The sequence below is a fragment of the Natator depressus genome, chromosome 22 (assembly GCF_965152275.1).
Source record: "Natator depressus isolate rNatDep1 chromosome 22, rNatDep2.hap1, whole genome shotgun sequence".
In the NCBI taxonomy this organism is placed as follows: Eukaryota; Metazoa; Chordata; order Testudines; family Cheloniidae; genus Natator; species Natator depressus.
The window spans coordinates 6,498,015-6,521,171 of NC_134255.1; the positions used below are offsets into that span (position 1 = coordinate 6,498,015).

Sequence of the window (23,157 nt, forward strand, 5' to 3'; positions counted from 1 at the left end):
TGGCGGAACCCTTTGTTCCAAAAAGGGTTCCCAGCCCAGTTTGTGGAAAAAATACAGGTTTCAGAGTAACAGCCGTGTTAGTCTGTATTCACAAAAAGAAAAGGAGTACTTGTGGCACCTTAGAGACTAACACAAATAAATGTGTTAGTCTCTAAGGTGCCACAAGTACTCCTTTTCTTTTTGGAAAAATACAGGTACCCAAAATGGAGTCCAGAGACATGTGGTCTGGTCAGATGCCCTCACAGAGTCGTAGCAGACATTACTTACAGGTTGGCCAAAATGTCCACAGGAAGGCTAAGCTATTCCACAGCCCACTGTCTTCGTTGATGAGCCATTAGCACTGTTTGGCTTCTTCACTGTTGTACCTGAAAGGCTGGCTGTGGGTGTTTTGCAGAGTAAGCCCATTTGAAATACAGATCCATAGTCAATATTCATAACTTCAGATACAAAAAAGATACATGCATACAAATAAGATAATCATATTCAGTCAATCATAATTTTTCCAATGATGCTTTACATAGCCCATCTTGTACAAAATGCATCATAATCATATCAATAATATTACTATCACGAATATGGGGTGTAGCATCATAAAGATCCTCATGCCCTCTTGTGTGAATACAAAGCCCCACTAAAGTCAGCAGGGAGTGGTTCTCATTGCAGGCCCTGATCTTGCCATGAGATCCTGATGCAAGGATCTGTGCAACCACGCTAAGCCCCGCTGAATTCCCCAATGTGGAGCGCCTAGCTGGAGCACGGCTCTATATAGGTCAGAGGGGACACTGTATGAGTGACATACGAAATTCTTCTCCTTTGCATTAACTACCTCCATAAAGGTACCAGCTCCTGACAGCCTGGAAAGCAAAAGGCTTTCAATAACTTATAGCCTGAGACAGAAAAGGAATTATAGATTCAGGGGTTGGCATTAATCCTGGTTATTACATATTCACTCCAACACGAACACCTATTATTTTATTAAAGAGGAAAAAAATGGTGAAAAAAATAATATTTACAGGGGAAGAGGCAAAACCCACACAGAATAACTCATGCTGGAGAAGAAGCATTGCAGTGCACTTTGGAGAGAAAGATGCTTTTGAAAATGCACAAAAACTATGCAGTTTTCATTTTCCATTGTCTCCCGCACCTAATCTCTCACTTGTGAATGTTGTAAGTGTGCCAGCATCAGCATATAATGAGACAATTGTGTTCTGGAATAAAATTTGTTCTTTTGTTTCTTTAAAAAAAAAAGGGGGGGGGGGAGGCAGAAAAGCACACCAAGGTTTGGCCCAAGAGAGACCTTCCAATAGAGCATTTTTTGATGCAAGGCATAACGAATTTCTTGTTTCTCCACACATTCTCAGTACCGCTACAGCTGTGTAGTAAATAAATCCGTGTCGAGTCTATTGCCCATCTGAACCTGTGATGTCAATGCTTCAGTTATACACAGCTGGAATATGGGCTTAAAAGTATTATTTCTCAAGAGTGGTATTACACCACAGGTTTGGAGCACAGGACAGCATTAAAAAACCTGTTACAAATGTCCACGGGATAAACAACTTCAGCGGCAACAATCTCAAATGTCAAATATCAAAACATCTTGAGTGACAGGATGTCACTGAAAACACTGATCAATGGAGCAGTTACTCCAAAAGTTGACATGCAGCCATGAATTTACAGCACTTCTGGAAAAAGAAGACATTTCAGCTCTAGAAACTGAGGATTTCATATGAGATGAGTGTATTAAAATCCCAGTTATCTCATTAAGACTACTAGAAAATAGTAATATATTAAGTTATGGGGTGGCAGGAAGGCATGTACATCAGGTGCCCATAACCAGAGACTGTATTTACAGTGTAATGCTCTTCCCACATTTTCCATTCTGTCCCCATCCCACAAGCTCTCCGTCAATGAAACACACAAAGATGCAACTCTGTTTTCCTCCCCAGATGACCCACATAGCTTGCCAGTTTGGGCAGGTATCTAGGGGGGCAAAGGAAGAGTTAGGATGAAGAAAAGCCATTCCTGATTATGGTTGGGGATATGATTTAGTTGGGGATTGGTCCTGCTTTGAGCAGGGGGTTGGACTAGATGACCTCCTGAGGTCCCTTCCAACCTTGATATTCTATGATTCTATGGTTCTTTACTGCTCATCATGGCTCTGAGCTAGTGCATACCTGCTTAAAGGACAAGTGAAATGAGTCATCTAGACCAGTGCTTCTCAAGCTATCTGATGTGGGGGACCAGCAATTTTTTTTCCCAATGTGCGCGCAGACCAGCAGCCGATGGCTCGCGGACTGGTGCCGGTCCGCGGACCACTACTTTGAGTAGCACTGCTCCAGATAATTCCGTGAATTTTATTGGGCAGTGTGAAATAACTAAGAACAAGTACTTTTTATATAGATCGACAGCCAGGTGGTCCTCGTCTCATTATTCACAAGTAGGTGACAGCTGGAACAACTTATCAAATTTCACATGCAAATTGACAAATATACCACTCTCTCAAAGCTGCCACAATGCTGGAGGAGCATGGGATTGAGGTGGTTGATATTCAAGGGTCTCATTACAATTTTTCCAAAAAGGACCAGATTTCAACTAACTACCTTCTTTTCAATGAACCTAGGAACACGCTCTGCAAAGCGGAAGAAAACACAAGCGGTTTCTCTGGGGGAGAGTCTGGAGAGAAATCAAATAATAAATCAACATCCCCCGCCAAAGAAAACAAAAACACATGAGCTGCTTTCAGTCTTCTTCCTTGTGCTGAATTTAAACATTTTTAATGAAGACTAAAATCACAGTTATTTATTACTTGATGAGAGCCATCAGTGTACTTGGCATGGAAGAAATACATGGTCCCTATCCCAAAGGGCTCAGTTTTGCTATTATTAGTGATGCTGAGTAGTATCTGACTCTGTGAATGAAGGCTCCACTGATTTCATGAGACCACTCAGAGTAAAGTACAACCCAACATGAATGATGACTGCAGGATCAGGCTCTAAGTGAGATAAATTATGCAGTCCCGGAGTGTAATATGCTACTTGATCAGAAAAAGGTACAATCTGAAAACCAAGCCTTTTCCTGTTCTGCTTTGTTAAATTGTCAAATACAGAACGCCAAGTACAAATGAGGAAGTGACAGCAATGAAATACAACATACTCTAGTGGTTAAAACATGGCACTGGGAGACAGGAGAAATCTGGATTCTGCCAACAGGTTGTGGTGTGAACTTGAGCAAGTTACAAAACCTCTTTACACCTCTGTTAAAACAAAATAACCACGTAAAGGAGGGCTGTAAGAGAGCAGAGTTGTACGGTATAACCCCTAATGTTTATAAAGCACTTAGAGATTCTCAGATAGAAGGCATTATAGAAGAATTATAGGAATATTATGATGTGGGCTAATCTTTTAATGTTCAGACTCTCCTCTCCAGGTTTACACTTGAAACAGAAAGCAGGTTGGGTCTGCTATCTTTTATTGGACTTCTCCTGCATCATTTACAGTTAAATCCTGGTTCCACTGAAGTTCATGACAAAAAACTTTCAGTGACTTCAGTGGGACTAGGACTTGGTCTTTAGCGAACCGATACTATTCACAGTCGTAGTTTGGCATCTATAACAAGGCAATCACACAGGGCAGCTCACTCTACCCTTCATTCACCAAGTATCACAGTTAAAATAGGGTGTCAACTGTATAGATCAATAAAGGCTTCAACACATCTGCATTTTATTTCTACTTGATTTTTTTAAAATTGTAAAATTTAAGAGTGTTTTTTTTTTTTAATGAGGCAAGCAGTGCTTAAAACCACTAAGGGCTCCCCCAAAACTGTGGTACAGAGTAAAGAGAAGCTCCACGGCCTCCGCCAAGCAGCTCACCACATAGCCCGGGTTTGAAATACACGCCCTGCAACGGCAATGGGAGAGAGTTCTCTCCGGCATAAAAAACCCACCTCTGCGAGCAGCAGAAGCAATGTTGGCAGGAGAAGCTCTCCCACCAACAGCGCTGTGCACACAAGCGTTTATGTCAGTGTAACATCTGTTGCACGGGGGATGGTTTAGTCCCACCCCTCAGTGACATAAAATATGACAGCACAGGTTGTAGTGTAGACATAGCCCTAGAGAACCTATTTGTTCCAATGGACAAAGCACTGTATTACGTCCCAGGAGACGTGAGATGTATTCCCAGCCCTGCAAATGATCTGCTGTGTGACCTCAGGGAGGTCACTTCATATTTCTGTGCCTCTAAAGTTTCTCTTGTCTACTTAGACTGTTCCTGCCCCATAGAATTTGCAATCTCTTACTATCTGTCTGTACAGTGCTTAGCGCAATGGATCCTCAATGGGGGGCCTTTACCATAATAAAAATAACAGGGCCCAATGGGTCTTTACCATATAAAGAAAATAAGGCAATTTTTAAAAAAAGTTGGAAGTCATTCCAGGTTCTATGCTTACCCCCAAGTTCCCCTGCCAATCACATTTTCCTTTTTTTTTTTTGTTTTGTTTTTTTTTTTTAATTTGTTCTCTTCCCTGTTGCTTGTGGGAAAAACCCCACAAAAACAAACAGGCAAAACTGATGGACTATGTAAAAGAAATCATGAAAATGACTATGCACAAAGTGCTGTCAAATGCACAGAGCAGAAAAAACAAACGACACAGGAAAAATCTTACATGTTGTAACAATGGCAGGTTAAAGAAAGCTCAGAGGACTGTGACTTTTAAACTAAGTCCTTATAAAAACTTCAACAACAAAGCTAATAAATTAGTGCAAAGCAGTGATTTTATATTGAATGGAAAAGCACATTTGCTCCTAGATATCCCTATAGGAAACTCATATCAATGGAAAGTTTTAATCTCAGTGAGGTTTTCTTTCAAAGCTTTTTAAGTAAGTAGTTCTGTCTTAATTTTATCTTACCCACACAGCCTCTGAAAGCCTGAAAACATGACAATGTAATTCTTCAACCTCAGTGACAGCAGCTGAAAATAGAGCAGATAAACCACAAATTCCCTTCCTGATGAACGTGATCTAAAAGCAATTTATTGATGCTACAGACTTTACTTTTCAGAGCCTCCCTGACCTCTTCCTTCCCTAGAAAAGCCATCCATCAAATCCACAGAATAAAACTCACAGAGACCCACTGACAGTTCGCTCAAGCTAATGAAATTAGGGCTCGGTCCTGTTCCCATTCAAATTGCTAGAAAAGCTCCCATTGATGCAGCATGGAGTTCTTAGAGCCTGATCCAAATCCCATTGAAGTCAATGGAGAGAGTCCTATAAACTTCAATGGGATTCGGATCAGGTCTTTAATGCAAATTTACAACCTCATTCTGCCAACCCTTATAGTCATTCAGTGAGTATTCCTTATGCAAGTAGGGATTACCCATGTGAATCAGCATTTGCAGAATTGGCCCTTAGACTGCATGAATATATGCTGTAAATGCATCCCTTACTTTCAGCATTAAAGTAATTTTAAAAAGATGTATCCAAACCATTGAAGTTTTCACAAATTACTGTATATATGTTTAGAAAAGTAAAATATACAGCTTCTCTCAAGTATCTATAAGATAATTAAGCATAGCGACTTCTGAATGTATGATGTGAACAGGTGTTAAACATTCTTCCCATTCTCCCTCATGGGTTGGAATAGATTTCCCTCATTTTACCTCTTCCACACGATCATATGATCTTGCTTTTTATTATTGCAAATTGATAGCTGACATAGTAACTCAAGAAGCTGAGACTGCAGAAAGTATTTACAATTTTAAAAAATTAAACAATATTTTAAGCTTTCTGCAGTATTGTCCTTGTATCCCTTATATCTAAGACTTACCACCAACTTGTATCCTTAACACGAGCCTTGGTACTGTTATACAAGCTTGCAGTCTACTTATTGGTGGGTTAGCAAAGCAGAGTACCCAGGATAATCACACCAGCATAAGTTCAGTTACACAACAAAACCACATCCATGTGTTACCGAAAGAAGGTACAAAGCAGGGCTTTGGAGCTGTGCTCCAGCTCTGCTCCAGCTCCAGGCAAAAACCTGCAGCTCCGCTGCTCCACGCTCGAGCTCCAGACTCTGCTCCAAAGCCCTGGTACAAAGACAGCTCTCGTCCTGCTGCCAGTTTTGTTGGTACAGTCTCTCTCTCTCTCACGCATGAAGCTCTCTCTCTCTCTCTCTCACACACACACACACACCCCCAAATATCCTCTCAGAATTAGTTCCAGAGATGGATGGCCTTTCCCCATAAACGGAACCACAAACCCTTTAGGGGTTCTGTAGATGAGCCAAACAACCATCAGCCAGCCAACTAACTCGGTTACACTACCACAGAATGAAGCCTAGAGGAGCAGATTTTTAAAAGGGACCCTCTACCCCAGCCTCATTTTCATGAGGGTGCAAATCACACCTTGAGCAATCCCAGCATGTAAATTGTGTGTGTGTGTCCAGAGTCAAGTCCTTGGTCAGTCAAGTGTTAAGAGTTATACTTTTAATTGCTGATATACAAAACCAACAGTGGAATTGTGGGCACAAACAGCATTTGCAAAAAGGGTGGAAGCACTGTAAAAATATGGCTTGCAATTATCACATGCCGGTGTCCTATGTAACACCACATGCAAATGTACAGCACACGAAACTGTTCTAAAGTTACAAAGGTAACTGAAGTCAAATTAGTCAATTTCAAAATTCCGGTTGGAAGCTTTTATCATTTATTTTCTTAATTAATCTTTCAATTGCAATAGAAAACATATTCCTTGCAACATTTTCTGCACAATAGTGTATTTACTGCTCAAACATGGAGGAAATAGATGGTTTTAACATCCTAGTTTTAAAATGATGGCAATAAAATGGGGGCACCAAGGGGAAGGGAAATAAGCTGTTCAAAGTATCTCAAAGAACACTACTTCGTTGATTCATCCTATTGTAAGAATCAGAAGTTATTCCATTTGCAGAGACACCCACGTTCAAGCCATGATTCACCAGGATTTCTGGCTGCCAGCCAGTGCTGCAGTTCTAGTTACTATGACAATGTCAATATCTCAGTAGTCTACAATCTTACCCAACAAGATAGTCATTCAAAAATAAATAAATAAATAAATAAATAAAACCGACCAGCCCACCCACCTCAGGGAGGTCCATGTAAAAGAAATTCAATGAAATGGTTTATCAAAAAACCTTGATGGAAAATGAAAAACTAAGGAAAGAATGACAAGAACACAAATTTTTTTAGAGCAGACTTTTTTTTTCCTTCACCTGACCTTCTTGAATGTCTCTTCGCCAACCCAACAAACATTAATTCTGTACAATATCAGAAAGGACCACCTTTTATAATTGCATCTGATGCGAAGGAAAGGTTGCTTTTCCTGTCTGAACATCTGTTTGCTGCTATGCCTGGACAAAAAGTAGATCCATATAAAACCTGACCTAGCTCCTAATCTTTGCTACAGTTTAAAACGGCTTCCAAATCGAGAATCCTCTTCACCACAAGAGGAAAATGCAGACATTCTGCTCACTCGGATAAAAATATATAAGTAAATAATGTCCTATTCTGGTATTCTTTTTATCTATCTATATCATGATTTTGGGGGGCCTGACTCATGATTTTTGATCACTTGTGGTTAGTAACTTGTGGTGTGGCCAAAAAGCTAAGGCCCTGATCCTGCAAAGAGAAGCATGTGGGCAGGTCTCTGTGCCCACACTGAGTCCTGTTGACCTCAACAGGCTTTTGGTGAGGTGCAGGGGGTCTGCCCGTAGTGTTCTCTTTGCAGAACCGGGTTCTAACTTTATATACCGAGGACCCAATCTTGCAGGCACTCCCTGATGCACATAGCGCTTGTCGGACACTAGGCCTTAACTCTGGACTGTAGGAGTTACTGTCACTCATCAATCCGTTTTTATCTTGTAGTAGCATACAGCTTGCGGCTGTGCAGATCGTTAATTTTTTTTTCTTGTCCTAACACACTTTTAGTCTGTGACTGGACAAAGCATGCCAACAGAAAGATTAACAGATTGAAACGCTGTTTAGGATTTGTTAGTACATCTTCTCTGCAAAATGCGTTCAACTATCCTAAAAAAAGCCACTCCTATCAGTCTAGTTTTGTGAGTACAGATTTATCTTCGTGGCCTTGTAATTGTTAGAGAAGAAACAACTCTTCAGGAGCCTTCATTTCCACGTTACCTGAAGCTTTCTAAATTTGAAATTAAGTTCCATTAAGACAGAGACCAACTGTCCGTTACTATAAATGATGATTTATTTGCAGGATAATTTTTTCAGGATAGTTTCTTGTTTTGTCACCTCTGTTGATTGAAAGAGACTCAGCAAGTTGATCACACACTGGTACTGTACAAACCTTAACCAGCGTCACGCAACCACTCCTCACCTCCACCTCATTTTTTAAATTGCTTATGAGCAAGTTAAAAATATTAACTTCAAAGATTCTCTGCTTTTGTTTCTGGACAGACAGATTTTACTTAGTTCCAGCTTGTTGACTCCATGGATAGCTATTCTTTTGTATGACAACATACCTCAATGTTGCAAAGTCATCTGTTATACATCTCCATGATGAAGGCTACTGTATGCTCCTAACTCCACCTGAATCAATTTCAAACTTTTTTTTATAGAGTAAGCACCTTGCTAAAACATGCATAGCCCATAGCTTGTGGAATCCATCCTATATAAGGATGGGTTTTGTCACAAGGGAAAGTAGGGAAATCTAAAGAAAATCCTGCAGAACCCAGTTTGAACAAACCCGTGCTGGATAGCTACGCTACTGAGCATAGGCTTGCTGATGTGTAGAGAAAAGAAAGAATGATCTCACTCTTTAAGCACTGGACTAAGACTTAGAAGATCAGAGTTCAATTCCTAGCTCTGTGACACACTTCCTTAGACAAGATATACTGTCTCTCTGTGCCTGGCAGGTTCATCATGGGGTGCTCATGCTCCAACTTGGGGGATGTCAGCTCTTGCCACCTCGTACTCAGTGGCGCAGGACTGCGCACCCGTTTGGAGTTGATCGTCACACACGAAACTGGTGGATACGCAGTTACATGCCACCATGCATATTATCTCCAGCACCCTGCATCCGACTCCACTCCCATGGCTTCCAGTTCTGAGCAATATTGCCCCATCTCATTTTAGGTGAGAGGTTGCCACTGGCAAGTTACTGAAAAAAGTATGCACCAACTCAAGCCTGCCACTGCACAATGACCTTTTTAAACCAGCTGCACGTTTGCCGTCACGTCGCCCATTATGGTCTCACCTGCCATGCCAGGATGTTAGGGCGGAAACACTCTGGTGAGAGGAATGGATATTTATTATAATCCCTAACCAGTCCCTCGTCGCCGACCCCACAGTTTGCCCGCCTGGTTTTGACTTGCCCTATTGCCAATGGCCCCTGTTGAACAGGTTCCGGACCTGGCAAGGTCTCTGTGCAGCCAACTAGTATCGCTGGGGCCTTCGTGACGCCCTTTGTGCAGCTGTGGCGCAGCACAGACGATCACACACATTGTCGAGGAATGCCTGCTGACTAGGTTCAGCGGTGGCCTAGAAGAACTGCATCACGCCATTGAAGAGGCCATCGCTTGGCTCAAAGACTAGGCACACGCTGAATAAAATCTGTGCCTCCTTTTCCTATCTGGGTGATAATACTTCCCAGTTTCTCAAGACACGGAGAATAAATTAATTAATGTTTTCAAGGTGATCAGACACCACATGACGATGGATGCTATATACGTTACCTAGCTAAATAGTAGTGTGATGGTGCATGTTTGGGTTCCAAACAGTGTTTGGAAACACTGTTGCCAATTTCTCAGGGTGGGAAACCCCAATATCTATGAGACAACCATAAAGGAATCCCAAAAGTAAGATCTACAGAAATAATAAAAAGAAAAGGAGTACCTGTGGCACCTTAGAGACTAACCAATTTATCTGATGCATCCGATGAAATGAGCTGTAGCTCACGAAAGCTTATGCTCAAATAAATTGGTTAGTCTCTAAGGTGCCACAAGTACTCCTTTTCTTTTTGCGAATACAGACTAACACAGCTGCTACTCTGAAACCAGAAATAATAAAAGCAGTTGGAGCAGACAGTGAGATTTGGCTCAAGATCCAGAAACATACCAGCTTGCTGAGCATCAGCTTGCTGCGTGGACCACACCACCACGCCCTACAAGTTCCATGGTACGCTTTCCTGTACACCCGTGTGAAATGGGAGTTGTTATACTGTGAAAGAGGAGTATATCAAGACCTACTATGGAACTTCTTAGCGAGTAGCAATAGGGTTCACACGGTGAGTTTAGTGCTCAGCAAGCTAGTGCACTGTAGAGTCACACCCTGGTTTGCCGTGCACTAACTAGCCGTGTAGACAAGCCCCCAGTGAAGCAGTAGTGGGCAAGGCCTGGCAAAGATTCCTTTCCCCAGAGACCAGCAACTCACATCCCTTTATGAAGATCAAAATAGAAACACCAATATACTCATTTTAAATGCTTACTTGATATAATAATTCTGCAAACCATGAACAAATTTAATATTAGAAGAAACAAACACCTGATGCTTAATGATCCACTTAACCAAACTGATGGAAATACAGCCCTAACACTTGGATGCTTGGCACCTTACAAGTTACTAGACTTTAAAGCTTTTATCCAGCCAAGCACGAAAGCACATGCTTAACTTTAAGCATGTGAGTAGTCCACAGATGCCAATGGGGCTACTCACATGTTTAAAGTATTTGGCTGGAGCAGATTCTAAAAGTATATTTTTACAACTACATTAATCTTCCTTTCTCCTTCCTCCAATGCATACAAACGCTGGAATATTTTCTCTCAGATGAAAACTGGTTGTTGCAATATGTTTATTAAAGGGCTCTCCTACCTGTCTTTTTCTGGTATTACGAAGATCTTCCCAACAGCTAGGGGGAGACACCAAGACCCACTATGGTTTGTACAATGCACTATTTTTCTCACCACACTATTATTTTGTTCAAGGGGCTGTGGGTGCTTGGGGACAGGAGAAGCAAGACTATAATTGCAACAACAGGGCAGGGAACCCTTATACATACACATACAAAATCCAAACCCTGAAAGTTGACTGTACAAGGTTATTTTCAGTGGCAGTAACCATCATTTAGAAAAATGGCTCCACAGCGCTTTGTTTGTGTCATTTTCCCCTTTCTACATCAGACTAAAGTCATACAGTAGTAGAGCTAGGAAAAGAACTCAGAACTCCTGACTCCCAAGTCACCTGTGCTAAACACTAGACAATGCTGCCTGTCCAAACAAGGACAGAGCCACATTAGCTTCAGCTCCATTAGAAGTCCAGAAGTAGGCAAGAGAAACAAGTTTGACACATATATAAAAGTTAAGGTGAAATCTACCTGCGTACAGACTGCCAGTACCTGGCCTATGCACCACTTAAGTACTGCTGCATTGGGATGAATTTCACCCAAAGTGAGCAAAGAAAAATGTTTTTCAGGAGGGTATTACAAAAAAAGTAAAAACAAAATATGAGACATTAAACATTTAAGAGAAAGAATAGAAACAGATGGCAGCTCAAAGGCTTCTCTTTTACATCATATTGAGGTTATCTGAGATTTGCATTTAACATGTTGACAGCCTCTAGATGTATTGTATATTGGATGCATTTGATCAGCCTTTTTAAAAATCTTTTTTCCTGAGGCAGGTTACAGCTCATCTCCTTTTCTTTTTTTCCCCTTGTTTTATAACTGACAGATGTTGAAATATTGTCCGTTCTACAATAATTATGGGATTTTTTAAAACACTTACCTCCCCATACATCATCATCATGCTCCCATTAGGGCAGCAATGAAGCTCCTGCACCATCTGTTTCTGGCAAGACTTTCAATGGTTCCCCAGCTGTGTCCCATACATTTACCCAAATTGCCAAGTCTAGCAGAATCTTGAGAATGTAATCTTGCTTTCCTGTTGATTAGAGTGTGATGTTGCAACACACACAACTGGGAACAGGGCTCGCCCCCATGAGTGGTGCCACTGGCTTCATGGGTATTACTCATAGCAGTAAATCCTGTATTTGGTAATAATCAAATATAGGACTGAGCCATGCTAATGAAAGAGTCTTACAGAAGTGAAGAAAGATGGAGTCATCACTAGGATCTTACATACATCAGGAATTTGAACAAAATAAATACAGAGATCACGATAAAAGGCTGACAAAACACAAACAGGTCTTTTAAAAGGTAACGAGTACGTACTATGCATGAGATTTGTTAATCCTTTTATGGGAAGTCCTTGTATATTAATAATGACAACATATTTTTGTTAAAGAAATCACTCTGAGGACCTAGCGAAATTAATATAGAACATCATGTCCATAGAACTTTCTACCATCCTACAGAATTCTATAGCAGTGATACAATTGTCCATTAAATTCTACAGGACTTTCCCATAAGGACCAAAGTACCTGTACTGGAAAAACAGAGCTCTACCCATGGCAATAATGCAACAACTTTCCAGCACAAAAGCCCATTACTTATTTTTCTCTTTACATTTCAGAGATTGAAAACGTTACCAATCCAAGGACTGAGACTTGATATTGCCTCCTGGATCACAGCTGTAGTAGGAAGAGAGCCTGAAACATAAGCCCTTGCATCAGAGGCCTGGTGTGAGGCAGGACCTGCTCACAGAATCTGGCAAAAACAGGGCTGATATTGCAAAAGCACATATTCCTAAGAAGTGCTAGTCACAGAATACTCACAAACACATCCCGATATCAATTGGTACCGAAACATCCCAATATCAAGGATGGTACAAAAACATTCCCCAAGGATAACAAGAACACACTGACTCCTCCTAGAAGATAAGATCAGGATGACAGTACGTAGTAAAGATGGTTTGATTGAACCAACATGTACAAGGTAATGGGTAATAACTAGCCAAGTCGGGGGCAGTAACTAACTATGTCAAAGAGGCAGTACTAACTTTTTTGTATCGGGATATAATGATGCATCTCAGAGGGAGTATCTTTGTGTAGCCTAGGGAGGAACGGAAAGTCCTGCCATTCACTGAGCTGGTCCATTGTTATGGGCACACATTACTGGTCCGGTAGAGTCTGTGGGATACCAGTAAGCTCTTCATCGACAATAAACTCGATTGGGTGCCTTCATCCTTTAATGGATCTTGTGGTCATTGGGCGGTTTGCTCAAGGACTGCTGTGCCAGCTGTCTGCGCTGGGCTGGGGCAGCACACAGCGGGAACACACACACGCAGACAAACATCTGTCAACATCTAACCACAACAGCCAATCAAAGTACTAGCAGTACAACAGACCAGGGATATCTTCAAGGTCCAGTATCTCATGAAAAACCAGATCTACATATGAACATCTCACAGTACTGGAAATCTAACAATCTCGTTAATTTTATTAATTAGTATCTCACTAGCCGTTAGAGTTAGGGATTAATACTTTACATCACTTGAAATCTGGGATTCCAGGTTTTCAGATACAAAGCATTGGTTTCTAGCAGAGCCCACAATACTGATAGCTACAGTTATGTCAAAATCAGAATAGTGAGAGAAGAACCAAAATAGTAATCAATATAGCGTGATTTTATGGCACCATATCCCACTATCTGCCAAGGTTAGAAACACTTTGGTGGACCTGTTCAAATGCAAGACCAGTAACCTTTCCAAGGTCAGTGTCAGTGTTCAGAAGTTTTGATCCCAATGTTTTCATACCTTATAGCAGTAATAATGATCATTGGGATGAAGCATTTCCAGGCAATTGGTGAGTCCTAACTCCATCCAGCCTGTAGTTATTTGCCGAGACTTAATGTCCTCCCAGATGGTCATTATTATTCTTGTAGGCCCAGTGTATGTGCAAGAGCATGTTCCGTTTGATTTATATATGGTTTGCTCAAGGAAAATTCTTGTGCCTCATAGTGTGCATGCTTCAGTAAGAACACCTTGTCTTACTACTTGTTGGTAGATACAGTAGCTCCTGTCTGAGAAACAGAACTCCAAAAATAAATGGTATAAAGAGGCTACATTCCTAGTAGTACCAAAAAAAAAAAAAACCACATTTAAGACGCTACAACAAGCCCACCTGAGCACTGGGAATCAGCAATCTCATTCAGGTTGCTTAAAAGATGTTGGAACTGTACCACTCTGCTACAGTTTCTCAAGAGAGTCAGCCTTACAGCGTCTCTTAAAAAAAGAATTTGCACACACATTCAGACAGAAAATTAATTTTTCCCATGTTCATCAAGCCTAATCTTTGTAGGACCTTCAAGACCTGTTGTCATATGCTTATTTCAAGCAATCTCCAGGTAAAGGGAAATGCCTTTGTATACAGACAATAAACAATGCTTGTACTGTAGTATACAAAATTGCTTCTCTGTAGCTTTCATCTTCTAATATTTAAGGTCAATGACATCAAAGAACCTAAAATAACTTTATTGTCATTCTATAGAAAACAAATGGTTATTAAAGGCACTGGGTTGTCCACCTACATTTCATACAGTTTGAAGAGACTAAGTATTACTTAATTCTGATTTTGTCAAGCCCCTTTGGAAATGCTAGAAAAGACTATCTATTTCACTCTTTTGGGGCAGAGTTTCAGAGGAGCCCAGCAGCCGGAACTCCAAGCGAAGTCATGGTGGCCGTGGGTGCTCACCACCTTTGAAAAATCAGGTGACAGGGTCACAAATTCAACAGAAACTTAATGGGAATCCTTTGAATTTCGGTCATATTATATCTCGTTTTGAGCTTGTACCTTTTGCTTCCCTCTCAACTCTTAGATGATCAAGAAACTTCAGACTGTCTCCCTCCCATCTCAAAGACAAGACCAAGCCTCCCTCTCCAAATAAAGCCTCTCTCATCTCCTTAACACACCCACATTCCGGTCTTCAAATGGCTGATTCATTCTCCCTGCCAGATCACTCATTCCCACATGCACCAACCTGCACTGCTGACCTGGCCTCACCTCGTAAGTGCTGGTGTCTAGCCTAAAAAAGAACTGCTAGAGAGGCAGGTCACACCAGAGATGCAAGCGTGGAGCATAGGAACTGACCATGTACCACCCAGGCACATCCAAGTTCTAATACTGACACCCCATAGGAACAGGGTTGGGGACATAGAGGGTTTCTGGTAGTTGGGAGAGTCAGGAGTTAGCTCTCAACTCCCAGAAAACTCCTCTGATCACCAGCATAGCACCTAACAGTGGAAGTTCACCACCCCCCCCAGCCTCCCCAAAAAATCACTAGTAAACAGCTACTTCTCTAGAGATTAAAGTGGCAAGAGTGAAGTCACAACAGTGGCCGATGTAAGAGTCATGGGTATAATTCTTCTGTTAAGATATTTACTCCAAAGAAGAGTCAAATGAAAAATGCTGCAAAGCAGGAAATTCATGTTTTCTAGTCCAAAACATTACTATTAACACTGTAATTACATCCTACATACTAGAGGAAGCATGGTTTAATGAACAGAGCACAGGACTGTGAGTTAAGGTTCCTTGGTTCTAGTCCCAGCTCTACCATCGACTTCCTGTTTGACATTAGGCAACTCACTGCAGGCACATTTTACGAAGCACCCACAACCCCCACGGACTTCCACTGGCATTTTAGATGCTCAGCACTTCTGGAAGCGAGGCCCTTAACCTTTCTGTGCCTTTGTTTCCCTATCTCCATACTGGACACAATAACAATTTCCTACAGTATTTCAGAGCAGGGTTGTGTGACTTAATATCTGTACAGCACAGAGGTCACTGGATAAAAGATGGATGCACTCGTAAGTGAGCTTTCATGTGATCTTTCTGTAACCCTTCTGCTTCCCCTCCCATTCACCTGTTTTGTCTAAAATTAGCACGTAAGCTTCTCAAAGCAGGGACCATGGCCACACTCCTGCATGGCAATTCACACAGATGGACCACTGCACTCATGCCCAGCCCAACATGACAAGAGAGCAGTCTGCTTCCACAGAAGAAAATGCAGGACCAATACCCTTGTGTTTTTATTTGCACCTAATTTAATTTTGGAGCACTGTATACAAAATAATTCTTCTGTTATTGCTTAGTTTTGGAAACGAGCCCAAAGGGCACACACCATAATCAACAAGCATCACAAACAAGCAATCCACTTTTATTCCCATGTTTATTGCTCTGTTTGGTGTGCACTAGACTAGAGAACCAGTAAGATCAAGAAACTTGTTTCTCTGATAATTAACCACCCTACCAGAAGTGTAATTTATGCATTACTCCCATTTCTCTGCCATCAACCTCCATTACATTTAAGCTTCTGACCAATAGCTTCTGGCTATTTCATATATCTTCTCTTCCTTCCCTTTTGTCCGTAAGTTCCCAGTCTGTGGTTTTGATGGCGATTCCCAGAGAGCTGGCAGGTTACATGGTGCTGACACTTCATCCGAATTTCCAGATACTAAATTGCATAAAAAGCTGCTAAGAAAAAGCATTCAGTACTTTCCTAACATTACTTTTGTATGTCGAATAATTACTCGTGCAACTGCCACTGGATGTTACGTGAGGGAAAATTCAATCAGAGGGCAGTGTGTCCACAAGACAGTCTCTCTCTATTAAGATGTGGCCCACCTTTGTTAAAAGCTAAAGAATCACTGATAACCCCATTCTAAACTACCATTCTCAGGAACACCATGCAACAGCAAATTCCACACATTAATTATGCCTGCTGGCACAAAATGTTATTTCCTCATCCATTTAAGCTTTGTTACCTTTTAATTTTGAGTGCCCTCTTTTCCAGCATTGGGACAAAATAAATAGGAGTGGCTCCATCGTCTTCATAACATGCATTGCTTTATATACTGTACGTCTAGCTTATCCAAATTAAGGGGCACTAGTGTCAAACTGGAGTGGGCAGCCACAATGCCAAAGTCTTAAGCCAGTGCTGAATATGTAAAAAGAAAAGGAGTACTTGTGGCACCTTAGAGACTAACAAATTTATCTGAGCATAAGCTTTCACGAAACTGAAACTGAGGCACAGGGCAGTCACACAGAATTCCAGTGGCAGGTAAAGTAGTAGAACCTTGACTCATGGGCTGATGCCTGCGCCACTGGACCACGGTGCCTTCCTAGACTTCTTATTACCTCACTCCTAACTTGTTCAAGACGAAGAGTTACCAGAAGCGCATCTCAGTCTTATGTGCAGGAAATACTGATTAGGTGACTGGAACCCCAAAGGAATCAGACGGCTAACAAGTTCAGTAATTGCTGGTTCACTGCCTATTACGATAAAGTGTTTTAAAAATTCAGGCTTCCAGGTCCATTAAACTTCCGCTTCATTAAACTGCTTAGGAAAGAAAGTACAAGAGATAAATAGATTCTATACTGTGCTAAATTAAGGGCAGCTGTTATGTTCCAGCTTTGATTCCCCCCTCCCCACCCTTTTCCCTTAAAAGTTATGTGCATAGATGTCAAACATTAACTATCATCCATTTTTCATAAGTTTTGATAGAAAAGCATTTTTCATTCCTGAGCGAGCAGGGACCAGAAGGACTAAAGTTTCAACAAGCTGAACACCTAGGGGGAGAGAGGGCCTCTCATCAACCAGGAGAGGCCCCTCTGGCTGATTAAGGAGCCAGGTTCACGAGTTCCAAAGAAAATTACTTCTGATAGAAGATAGTGGCTATGCTATAGGTCCTCCAGGGATCAGGTGGGGAGGAGAAGGTAAAACCTGGAGAATTGAAGACAATCTCAGTGCTTCAAGAAGGACACAGAGCTGCTCATTAACAGAGATGGATATTTTAATTTTGCTACAGTAGCACAAATAACTGTAAGCCACAGCAGTCACATGAAATGTGGTTTTTGAGGTTCGATTTCAGAAGTGGGTCAACATTAAGTTATGCATCCTGTGACTTCTGACAAATCAGGAGCGACGGATACAAGCTTCATTAGAGGATATCTTGGCTTTTAAATAATCTATAGCTGTCTGCCCTCCAGCGACTCCTGGGGAGGCAAGCTGGCCTTCATCGTTCAAGATTATGGACTATTCATAGCTAGAGACATAAAAAGGGCCTTCTCTTCACCCAGAAATCCTCACTAAACTATTCAAGAGCCTTCAGCAATTGGCTACAGAACATCCTTCAATTAAAAGGTGGGCTTCAGGGCCCTCCTAAGGGCTTGTCAACACTGGCACTTTACAGCACTGCAACTTTCTTGCTCAGGGGTATGAAAAAACACACCCCCCCAGAGCGCTGCAAGTTTCAGCACTGTAACGTGCTAGTGTAGACAGTGCACCAGCTACACTCCTCGTGGAAGCTGGTTTTTTAGAGCACTGGGAGAGCTCTCTCCCAGCGCTGTGCAGCAACTACACAAGCCAGCAACGATGTGCCCTTAGGTATACGCAGCATACGCGGCTGCATAGGGCACCTGAAAATTTGGGGCATCCCTGGGTCTTAGTGTCCACCCTCCCGCCTCTTCCTATCCCTGTTCTAATCTGACCCTTCCTGCAGACTCCTACCACAGCTGACTGCTGCAGCGTGGTGAATCTTCCTCCGGAGGGGATCCAGTACTTAAAAGTGAAAAGCCTTGCAGCTGGCCAGCCCTATTAGCACAACATTGAAACTGTTAAAGAGCCACTCAAGTGATAAGGAAGCCACTTAACAGGCATTTGCCAACCCCCAGGTATATACTGTCAGTTTCTGAATTTACTGACCAAAACAGTTGTGTGTTACTGTAATATTTACTCAGAACATGTTAGTTTATAGGACCTCAGTTTAAAATTTGCTTTAAAAATATTTCATTAGTGTGTTGCAGAAGATTATAAAATCGCATCTCTAAAAAATGCTTGCATAGATTTTTACATTCACAATCTGCACATCTTCAGCCTTAAATGCTTGGATCTTCAGACATATAGTTTTTTAAATAAATCCTTCAAAAGACCACTCTTATCTAAAATGCACATGCGAGCCCGGGCTGCTGTCGGTCATAGGGGCACCAGTTTAAATATTACTGCATAGGGCCTCATAAATCCTAAGGACAGCCCTGGTGGGCTTAGTACTCTCCTCACTAAAGTCCTTTCAATCATCAACTTCATTTTCAGATCAAGAGATCCTAGGGCCAGATCCAGGGTGGAAAGTCTCCTGTCAACTTCAGTGGGCTTCCGATCTAAGAGAACAGCTGAGATGTTAAAGAGGTTACCTTTATCCACACTAATTTTGCCCTCATGCTTAAACTGCATTCCTGAGAGGAAAAAGAAAAAAGAAAAAAGAAAAGGAGTACTTGTGGCACCTTAGAGACTAACCAGTTTATTTGAGCATGAGCTTTCGTGAGCTACAGCTCACTTCATCGGATGCATAGCTATGCATAGCTACAGCTCACGAAAGCTCATGCTCAAATAAACTGGTTAGTCTCTAAGGTGCCACAAGTACTCCTTTTCTTTTTTCTTTTTGCGAATTCTGATTCCTGAGAGGGTTACTAGGCTTCATTTAAATCAAAGGCAGACACAGTCAGCTTGATCCTGTGATGTCAAAAGGCCCCTCAACATTCAGCGAAGTAAGTGGGCGTTGAGTCCTTCCTCCAAAGGACCAGGTCCAAAAGTTGCTGCATCTTTTATAAAGCGAATAGTCTTGAATTAACCTTCTTCCCCATCCATATAATTAAAGCACCATTACTTAGTGTGGCATCCTAGGCATCCTTTAAAAAATATTAGTTGATTTCTTTAGCTTGTATTTTAATGTGGAGAATTCTGCAAGTTAAACAGAAACATTTTTGTTTCAAACCCACAAAGCAACTGAATGTCAGTTAAAATTAACCCAATTTCTTTAACACAAAATAATTCCACCCTGGAAGGGGGGGAAAAAACAAAACAAAAAGCTTCTGATCCTGCAGGATGAAGTGGAAAAGAAAAATTCTGAAAGAAAGCAGAAACAAAAATAATTTCTTCTCTTTAGCTCTGTTTGCCACCAATGCTCAAGGTAATCTTCTTAATGATGCTTGTAGATAAAGAAAATTCTGTCTTGATAAGGCAACTAATACCACCTAGGGCTTTCACAGCACTGTTCATATGTAAAGTAGCTTACAAATATGAATAAATCTTCTCAGCACCCCTGTAAGATAGGGAAGTATTCTCATGCCCATTTTACAGATGGGAAAACTGAAGCACAGAAAGTTTAAGTAATTTGCCCCAGGCTACAAGGGTCCTGAGTTCAAATTGCTAGCCCACACCTAGCACAATACACAGTCATTCTCCAGAACAAAGGACCCAATCCTGCAAAATGCTGACAATAAAAAGGTTTGATCCTCCCAAGATGGGCTCATCATTTGGCATGACTAGTTTGCCATAAACAAAAAACCTAAACTCACCAGCACCTTCAACTCCCACTGAAGTCAGGTACCTGGAAGTTGGCAGGATCAGGCTCAAAATGAGAAAAAAAATCTAGTACCAAAACGAATGCAACAGAATTAGAGAATCAAATATGGCAAACAAGAAAGGCCACAAAGTTTCAGTTTTAGGAGTGCAACAAGAACGGTTTACGTATTTCCATGTCTCTTCCTCATTGAAATTACTGTCAAAGGAATGGCTTCATGTGGTGCTGATCTTTATTCCCCTTGCAGCTTTCATCAAAGAAATGCATCAATAGAATTGAAATACCCAGCATAGTCTGTGAAAAACAACAGCCTGCTGTACACAGGACACTTTAAAGCTGGAAGGCATTTCTGAACTAATCACACTTGGCCATCATGCTAAGACAGCATTCTTTGGAAAAATTAATCATTTATATTTTGATTCCCTCTACAAAGGTTACAGAGACTTATAGGAGAGACTAGGATCAACCACAGAATTAGATTACAGGACACTGAATAGGTCCCAGTATTGGATACAGTTTACTAATATCTTTCCCAAGGGTTAGAGCCCTAGAATTTTATTTTCATGATAAAAAGATCAATCCAATGTTTTGACTATCTACATAAGATGATATTGCTCAATTACATAACACTTCTAGACTGGATCATATTGGCTAACTAAACCGCTAATTAAAACCATCTGAACACATCATGGAACCTCATGCTTTAATAGAAACTGAGAACAGACTGAAAAAACCACAAGGAGACTGTCAGTATTATTTGAATTGACCACAGTCAGAATCATTTAGCCCCCAAGTCATACAAACAACTAGGTATGAACAGAACTTCACTTCCATGAACAGTCTCAATTGATTGTAATGGGACTATTCACATGAGTAGAATTACACGTGCTAAGTGTTTCCAGGTTCAAAGTCTTAGATGATAAAATCCTGAGGACAGGGGCTGTCACTTGCATTGAAAAATATCACGTACACCCACAAAAATGTATCATATTAATACAAAATAATCATAGAATCATAGCACCATAAGGGAGCTCAAGAGGTCTTCTAGTCCAGTCCCCTGCACTCATATCTACACCATCCCTGACAGGTGTTTGTCCAACCTGCTCTTAAAAATCCTCAATGACAGAGATTCCACAACTCCCTAGGCAATTTATTCCAGTGCTTAGCTACCCTGATAGTTAGGAAGCTTTTCCTAATGTCCAACCTAAACCACCCTTGCTGCAATTTAAGTCCATTGCTTCTTGTCCTATCCTCAGAGATTAAAGAGAACAATTCTTCTCCCTCCCCCTTGTAACAACCTTTTATATACTTGAAAACAGTTATGTCCCCCCTCAGTCTTCTCTTCTCCAGACTAAACAAACCCAATTTTTTTCATTCTTCCCTCATAGAGGTTATGGGTCATGTTTTCTAGACCTTTAATAAATTTTGTTGCTCATCTCTGGACTTTCTCCAATTTGTCCACATCTGTCCTGAAATGTGGTGCCCAGAAGGGACACAATACTCCAGTTGAGGCCTAATCAGTGGAGTAGAGTGGAAAAATTACTTCTTGTGTCTTGCTTACAACACTCATGAGGATGGTGTTTGCTTTTTTTGCAATAATGTTATACTACTGACTCATATTTATCTTGTGGTCCACTATCACCCCCAAATCCCTTTCCACAGTACTCCTTTCTAGGCAGTCATTTCCAATTATGTAGGTGTGCAACTGACTGTTCCTTCCTAAGTGGAGTACTTTGCATTTGTCTTTATTGAATTTCATCCTATTTACTTCAGACCACTTCTCCAGTTTGTCCAGATCATTTTGAATTTTAATCTTATCCTCCAAAGCACTTGCAACTGCTCCCAGCTTGGTATCGTCTGCAAACTTTATGTGTACTCTCTATACCATTATCTAAATCACTGATGAAGATATTGCACCGAACTGAACCCAGAACTGAGCCCCCGTGGGACTCCACTTGATACGCCCTTCCATAATGCACCATCGTGAGTAATTCTGACATTCAAGAGTCTAGTTTCAAGACTATGTTGAGGGTGAAAATCAAAGGGAATAAGGATTTGTTTAATGAGCTGAATCTTTCATTTCAATTAATGTAGTCAGAGGGAAACCTTTTAATGTCTTAGGCTAAATGCACATGCAGTGATCTTCAATATTCTGTCATCTGTAAACAAAAACACTGGATACCAGGAACTAATAGGAACACTATCAGACCATAATACTGAACAACCACATCAAATTCCTTCCAGAAGTAGCCAGCATTGCCAATTCTTCTGCTGAAGCTCATCAACTGTTCTGGAGCACTCTGTTGCTTCTGCACACTCTCTTGATAGTGCTGCTCAAGGCTCTTACGGGAACCTGTGTACCCAAACAAAGAAATCAATTTCCTAATGTAAGGTATGGGTCTGCTCTGCAAAGTGTCACCAATTTCAGCTTCCTGTATGCTTCTGGAGCTTTGGGAATGAAAAAGGAGCCCTTCCACCATGAAATCACCAGCGTGGAGCAGAATGCAGAGCATCACAAGTTTACTGGGTCTGCAAGTTGAGTGCTCCACTTGTATCATTTTAATGGGGAAGGGAGGTGAAGATAGCTCTTTTAGAAAATACCTGCCATTTTGTACAATTTAGATTATTCCAGAGGCAAAAATATCTTCAGAAGTATTTTTCTTTTTCTCTATCTCGCTCCTGCCTTAGGCCATGTCTACACTAGCGAATTTACAGCAGCACAGCTGCACCGCTGTAAGATTACTCAAGTAGCCACTCTATGCCGACAGGAGACAGCTCTCCTGTCTTGGCATAATAAAACCAACTCAACACGTGGCGGTGGCTATGTTGGTGGGAGAGCTGTGCACACAAGCGCTTA

At 41.3% G+C, this 23,157-nt stretch overlaps 1 protein-coding gene across 3 annotated transcripts in view; it reads right to left on the reverse strand.

The window, feature by feature from the left end:
* The window catches only part of ARHGAP32 (Rho GTPase activating protein 32), a 393,773-nt gene that overhangs the window by 319,067 nt on the left and 51,549 nt on the right, over positions 1-23,157 (reverse strand). Inside the window, exon 1 of one of the 3 annotated variants that reach the window (XM_074936789.1) lies at positions 5,820-5,901. The exons of the other annotated variants lie outside the window; for them this stretch is intronic. The gene's annotated coding sequence lies outside the window, so the exon portion shown is untranslated. Of the gene's footprint in view, positions 1-5,819; positions 5,902-23,157 lie in introns of those variants that run through there. 3 annotated transcript variants of the gene reach the window in all.